Source organism: Bidens hawaiensis, unplaced genomic scaffold (genome assembly GCF_021521415.1).
Source record: "Bidens hawaiensis isolate Kalapana, Puna unplaced genomic scaffold, B.hawaiensis_p1.1 tig00016190_1, whole genome shotgun sequence".
NCBI lineage: Eukaryota > Viridiplantae > Streptophyta > Magnoliopsida > Asterales > Asteraceae > Bidens > Bidens hawaiensis.
Genome location: NW_027492474.1, coordinates 156,307 through 163,053, shown reverse-complemented (window position 1 = coordinate 163,053; position 6,747 = coordinate 156,307). Strand labels below are relative to the sequence as shown.

Genomic DNA, 6,747 nt, shown 5'->3' with positions numbered 1-6,747 from the left:
GAAGTAAACTTTTAAACTAACTTTTGAAGTAATGTAATTATATCTTTTGGTTTATAAAAATGGTATAATAAGCGGATACAATTTGAATGAAAGTTTAATATAATGGAATGCCATTATATTTTTTCGTCATCTTTTGGTACGCCTGAAGTTCACAACTTATCAATTGGTCCAATTTAATTTTATTTTGCTCTTGAAACATCATATTGCCAAATATCACACTAACAATTCATGAACATTAACGTGAATCCAGATTTTATTGGATTAAAATCAAAGTATTTACTGGCTACAAATATATCAACCATATCAGGATCATTTTTGTGTTAAGAAATGATGTCTTAACAAACATTTCTTAGTATATACCACCCTCTAGTTTCACCAAAACCAAATTGACCCGCCAACCTCTAGTCAAATGTATGGTTAGAAGAAGCAGCAGGTTTTTGAAGGCTAACCAAGGAGTAGTAAGCTCCAGCCGGTCCTTTCGCTAGCAACGAACCATGGTTCCCTTTCTCTACCACCTTCCCCTTATCCAAAACCGCAATCGTGTCACAACTTTGTATGGTACTCAACCGGTGTGCCACCACCACACTGGTTCGCCCCACCATCATTCGCTCAAGTGCTTCTTGTACAACCTTTTCTGATTGACTATCGAGTGCACTAGTCGCCTCATCTAGCAACAAGACCACCGGGTTTTTCAGTATGGCACGCGCTATAGCAACACGTTGTTTTTGCCCTCCAGATAGCTGCACCCCTCGGTCGCCACACCATGTGTCGTACCCATCTTTCAAAACCGCTATAAAATCATGAGCGTTGGCTGCTTTTGCAGCCTCGATCATCTCCGATTCACTAACTTCCTCGGAAGCTTCGTATGTGATGTTTTCGCGTATTGTACCTGCGAATAATGCAGGCTCTTGGCTCACGAGCGCGATATACTTTCTTAAAGTTCTTAAATGGTATGATTTTATATCTCTTCCATCGATTTTGACAACGCCTTTGATTGGATCATAAAATCGCTCGATTAACCCGATTATGGTCGATTTTCCGGACCCGCTTTGTCCAACCAATGCTGTTGATTTCCCCGCTTCGATATTAATGGAGAACCCTTTGAAGATCATGACATCAGGCCGAGCAGGGTACGCGAAGTCCACATCGCGTATCTCTACATGACCAGTAATAATATCGGGCTTCTTACCATCAGGGTCCTCGGGTTCTATCAAAGTGTAACGGTCCAACACCGCAAACACAGACTGCACCGCATCAGACCCTTTGGCTAGATCATTTGTCATGGTCCCAGCATCCGCAATCACTCTCCCCGTGCTTACTAATATCATAAACGTCTGAAAAAGCGCTTTCGACCCGAGATGACCGTCGCTAATCAACTTCCCACCATACCAAAAGTCTAGAGCCCAAGTGCAAGTCATAAGGCTTTGAGAAAACCCGAGCCCGAATCCAGCATACCAAGCCTGCTTGATGCTTTCACGCATTGGCGCCTTTTGGGTCTCTTGGAGCATTTTAAGGATTCGTGCTTGAGACGAAAAGGCTGTGACTGTACGAAGATTTGAGACCGCTTCAGCTGCCAGCTTACTGCTTTCCTCTTGTGATTTCATGGCTTTTTGTGACATGTTCTTTAATAAAACTCGTTTGCAATAAAAGCAGACGATTATAATCGGCTGAACCACGATCATAACCAATGCCAATCTCCATGCAATCACCAATCCCATTGTGCACGCAATTATCACTGCAGAGACTGTTTGAATTAGTAGCGCAGACCGATCGCCTACCAATGATCGCACCTGCAAAATCATTGTTAACATATAGTGTTAGCACATGTTAAAACTTAAAACAGGTTCATTTTGTTATAATAAAAATACTTAAATAAAACTCAAAAGCCTTACCACATTGGCATCTTTAGCGAGTCTGGAACAAATGGCTCCGCTTGAATTTTCATCTTGATCGAACCATCCGATTTCAAATGTGAGTATCTTTGACAACATCCTTTCTCGGACCCTCTTTGTTAAGTACTCACCCATGGCTGCAAAGTTGTAATGCTGAATAATATTGATAACCAACGAAAAAATTGCCAAACCGACGAAACACAATGCGTAAATCATGGTTCTCCGTTTGATCTCATCATGGTCCGGTAAGAAAAGACTGATATCATTGACCCCAATGCAAACGCGTAAAGTGGCTGGACCGCACCGAATAATATAGCACCCAAGCTTCCTAATAATGCTTGCCTCCATTCAGGAAGGTTCAATGCTAAAAGCCTCTTAAAGGAAGGAACTGGGAATTCTTGGTTGACTCTAGAAGTAATGTTCTCGCCTCCACCGTGGTTAACCGAGTTTGAGGAGCTTGACCGGCTAACTATTTGCTGCCGACGGCTACTCGTGTTGTGGACATCAAATGTTGAGGTGACTGATGATGGCCCGGGTGGGTAGTTAATATTATGTGGTTCATTGTCCCCTTTGGTTTCTTGGAGGCGGACCAAAGACGTGTAGAAGCCGTTTTCATCTTGAATGAGGTCATCATGGGAGCCAGACTCGACCACTTGACCATCCTGAACCACCACTATCACGTCTGCGTTGCTAATGGTTGAGAGACGGTGAGCTATGACTATAGTGGTTCGACCAACGGCCGCTTGGTCAAGTGCCTCTTGAACCACTCGTTCTGATTCTGTATCGAGTGCACTTGTGGCTTCGTCCAAAAGAAGGATACGAGGTGACTTGATTATTGCACGCGCAATTGCAATTCTTTGCTTTTGCCCACCCGACATTTGAACTCCTCTTTCACCAACCTGTTGTTTACAATAAAGTAAAAACAAAGGGACCTAGTTAAAAGAATGTAAGCTATTGTAAAAACAAATGCATTGCAGGGTCTATTTCTAAAACAGAAGACATTAACATAACTTGATACTTATAGGGCTGCAAATTAGCCTTGCCCGAGCTTGACTAGGTTCGAGCTCGGCTTGTTTTGACTTACGAGAGGCCAAACTCAAGCTCTGCTCGTTTCGAGCTCTATGTTTAAAGCTCGAGCTTTGCTCGTGAGCCCTTTTTTCAAGCTTTGACTCGGCTGGACTCATTTAATATGTATTGGTTAACTTAGATACGTTTTTGATTATTTCAATATATATTCTAAGAAAAACCTTAAATGGGTCTAAGCTCAGCTCGAGCTCATGTAGCACCTTAAACAAGCCAGGGCTCGGCTTCGTAGTGTGAAATTAATACATAGACTCATTATGGCTCGACGAGCCTAAACGAACTTTTCATACAAAGCTCGAGCTCAGGCTCGATAACTAAACAAGGTCAAATTATTTGAGGCTCAGGCTCAACACAAGCTCTCATTTCGAGCTATTTGTTGATCTGATCTTAAGTAACTCGAGAGCGGCTCAACTCGTGCACCCTAACTTATAAAATTATATCTAAATACGTTTGACTACAGGCAGCTGTTACGTTGTTATTCCTTGGTTTCCAAGTCTTCCCTAAGCAATAAGGTACATGTACTTAGTGCATTAAAGTTTGTAATATGTTCATCATGTGGCCATGTGAGTAGTGGAAGGGAGTTTTCATATAGGGGAGGTGGATATTATTTTAATTATACATATATAAATATAGTATATGTGTAACATGTGAAAAGAAATATACGCGTCAATGCATCAAATTTCTTAAAAAAAGTGAAAGGGATACAATATTCATTATATTATTTGGAACTAGAGATTCTGTCCCACATCCCATCATTTTTTAATTCACTTGACTTTAAACCACGAAACTTTCACCTAAAAGGATCACAGATATGATCATGAATGTCTAAAATAGAATTTAATGTTGTACTTATTGCACTTATCTTCATCAGGACTCTTTTGTTAAAAGTAGTGTGTTCGTATTCCACCCAAGAGGGAGAACCTGCTTGGAAACTTAACATGTTTCATTTTCTAGCGTTTATATATTAAAAAAACACAAAGAAACATGTTCACAAGCTATTGTTACTTCTTTATCAAACAGTTTTGTAAGTTGTAGCATAATACATGCATCAGATTTTAAACCAGAAATTAGAAAGAAAAAAAAATAACCTGGGTGTCATAGGCTTGAGGTAACTGAGATATGAAGTTATGCGCATTTGAGGCTTTTGCGGCTTCAATGACTTCTTCCCGGGTGGCATCTTCTCGTCCGAAAAGAATATTCTCTTTTATGGTGGTGGCAAATAAAGCCGGCTCTTGGCTCACCAACCCCATTTGCGATCTCAACCATTTTAGTTGAAGCTTATCAATCCGCACCCCGTCTAGATAAATATCTCCTCCTTGAGGATCATAAAATCTTTGCAACAATGCGATTACAGTGGATTTACCGGACCCACTCCCACCCACCAACGCCACAGTCTTACCCGCTGGAACCTTTAAGTTAAAGTCTTTGAATATTAAAGACTCTGGCCTTGACGGGTATGCGAACTTAACGTTCTTGAATTCTACTCTCCCGGCAACCTCTTGTAATATCTCCCCTTCCATATTATCTGAATCGATTTCGGGGACTCTGATGATGATTTCCCTTATACGTTCGCTGGCTGCCATTGCATCCGAAAAGTACTTTACGTTGGATAAACCCGAACCCAATGATCTGTCATAATCGGATTTATTAATATTCTTAAAACCAATGACTAAAAACAAGATATGCAAGTGTTGTGTAATAAATAACAATTAATTGAGCTATCAACTCAATTATAGAATTAAAAGTCAAATACACCATGATCAGTGTTTTCATTTCACATGATAACAAATTGAACTGCAAATTGATAGAATATTAAAACAAAATAAAAGTTGGTGTCTCATTCCTTTTATGTAGTTTTTTTATTGATAGAAAGTTAGAAACTACTATTTCAAAATCAAAATCAAAATCCCAAAACTGGTATGCAAAATGCAGAAAACAAAAAAAAATTAAAAAAATACTTACAGTCCACCGATAGCAATAGCAGCTCCAACGGCGAAGACAGTTCCACCGCTAGCTCCATGGTACATAACCAGCCTACTTCCATACCAAGACAAGAAAGACCAAACAGCGAAAACGATACCATTGCTACCAATTGCCACGCCTTTAGCCATCCCTTGCTTTAATCCTAATTTCACAGTGCCTTCTAGAGCAGCAGAGTACTCTGATAACGTCTTACTTTCACCAACGAACGAATAAACAGTTCGGACAGAAGATATCGCTTGCTCAGCCACTGTACCAGCTTTATTATACTCCTGCCTAATCTTTCTAGATAAGTTCATCAGAACCCTTCCATAGATCAAACCAGGTATGACCAAAATAATAATAAACGGAAGCCCAACGATTGCTAGCCTCCATAATAATATAAATGCGACGATATATGCCCCGCCAAAAATCGACATATTCATCAAAAACATTGGCACCTGTTTTTTATTTTTATTTTTATTTTCATACACAAAAAAAAAACAAAAAAGTTAGTTAAAAGTTAAAACCAAACCAAACTTTTTTAAATTATGGATCAAGAACTAACATACCTTTTCACTTATGACTTCTTGAATTACAAGACTATCACTCGAAACACTAGTAATAATCTCGGTTGTGCTCGTAACATTTAAATCAAAATACGCGACTTCTTGCCTTAATACGGCTTTCAAATAAGTTGATCTCAATCTTGATGCTTGTCTTTCTGCTGTTCTTGCCCAACAATATCCCTCTTGCAAAGGTTTAATTATTTTAGGATTAAAAAAATTTAATAAATTTAATGAAAATAGAGCAAAACTTACCAAGAAAACATGCCACCCAAATACCAATAGCCATGTAACATAGATTAACAGCATTCTGTAAACATGAAGCTAAAAGTTAAAACTTAAAACCCATTTAGATTGCGTGATCAACTTAACCTTTGACTTGTAAAGTTATATGATTATATATAAATATGTGTACATGTAAATTATAATATTAAAATTAACCTCATTGATTTTATCAGTGAATACATCCATAGAGAAAGAATTAGAGTCTCCAATATTATTCATGATGGTGCTAGTGATAAGCAACATCGTCGGCATCGCAATCCCATCGCCGACAGCTCCTAAGACCCCGAGAGTCATTAGAACCATGTCGACGCGGTCGGCATGCATAAAAATCGACCGGAATGATCCATTGCTGACCTTCCTTTTATTATTCTCCGTACTCTTTTTGTTTATATTAACACAAAAGAATTATGAGGTTGGAGTTTAAGGTTAGTGTGTGTGGTATGTTGTGAGACTATTTATACGTGTCAAATGTTATTAGAAAATGGATAGTTTTGTTAGCGTGTGAAGGGGTGTATGATAGTTAATGTGTGGGTGGTTACATGAATGAAATAATTAGTTTTGACTTTTTTTTTTAAATAGTAAATAGTTTTGATAATAAAATAGTAACTCTAAATTGTTCGTCTCTAATGACGACTATGGTTAACTTAAGGTGACTCCAACTAATAATATAAATTTTATTAAGACATTTGATTCAAAGATACGGTCAGTCACTGTAAGTATAAGTTTGATTATATAGTGTTACGGTAAAATTATCCGTCTTTAATTTCTACTCTAATATGGTTATATACACATTTTAAGAAGTTAATAATGGAGTTTCGGAACTTGCTCTTAAGATATTGTATTTGTAAAATGTATGTCCTAGGGATGTAAATGAGGTGAGTCGTTTATAAGTTTAAACTGAATCGAGTTTAAATCCGCTAGAACTTGAATCATCAGGTAAACAAGATTAAACCTCGGCTAAA

The 6,747-nt window shown here is 38.4% G+C and overlaps 1 pseudogene across 1 annotated transcript; it reads right to left on the bottom strand.

The window, feature by feature from the left end:
• Positions 1-235: 235 nt before the first annotated feature.
• LOC143550881 (ABC transporter B family member 15-like) lies at positions 236-6,431 on the bottom strand (annotated as a pseudogene). Its single transcript, XR_013138409.1, has 7 exons — positions 5,942-6,431; positions 5,756-5,810; positions 5,507-5,685; positions 4,938-5,395; positions 4,064-4,604; positions 1,893-2,791; positions 236-1,790 (listed from the first exon to the last, which is right to left on the bottom strand). The product of XR_013138409.1 is annotated as an ABC transporter B family member 15-like (transcript).
• Positions 6,432-6,747: the final 316 nt, after the last annotated feature.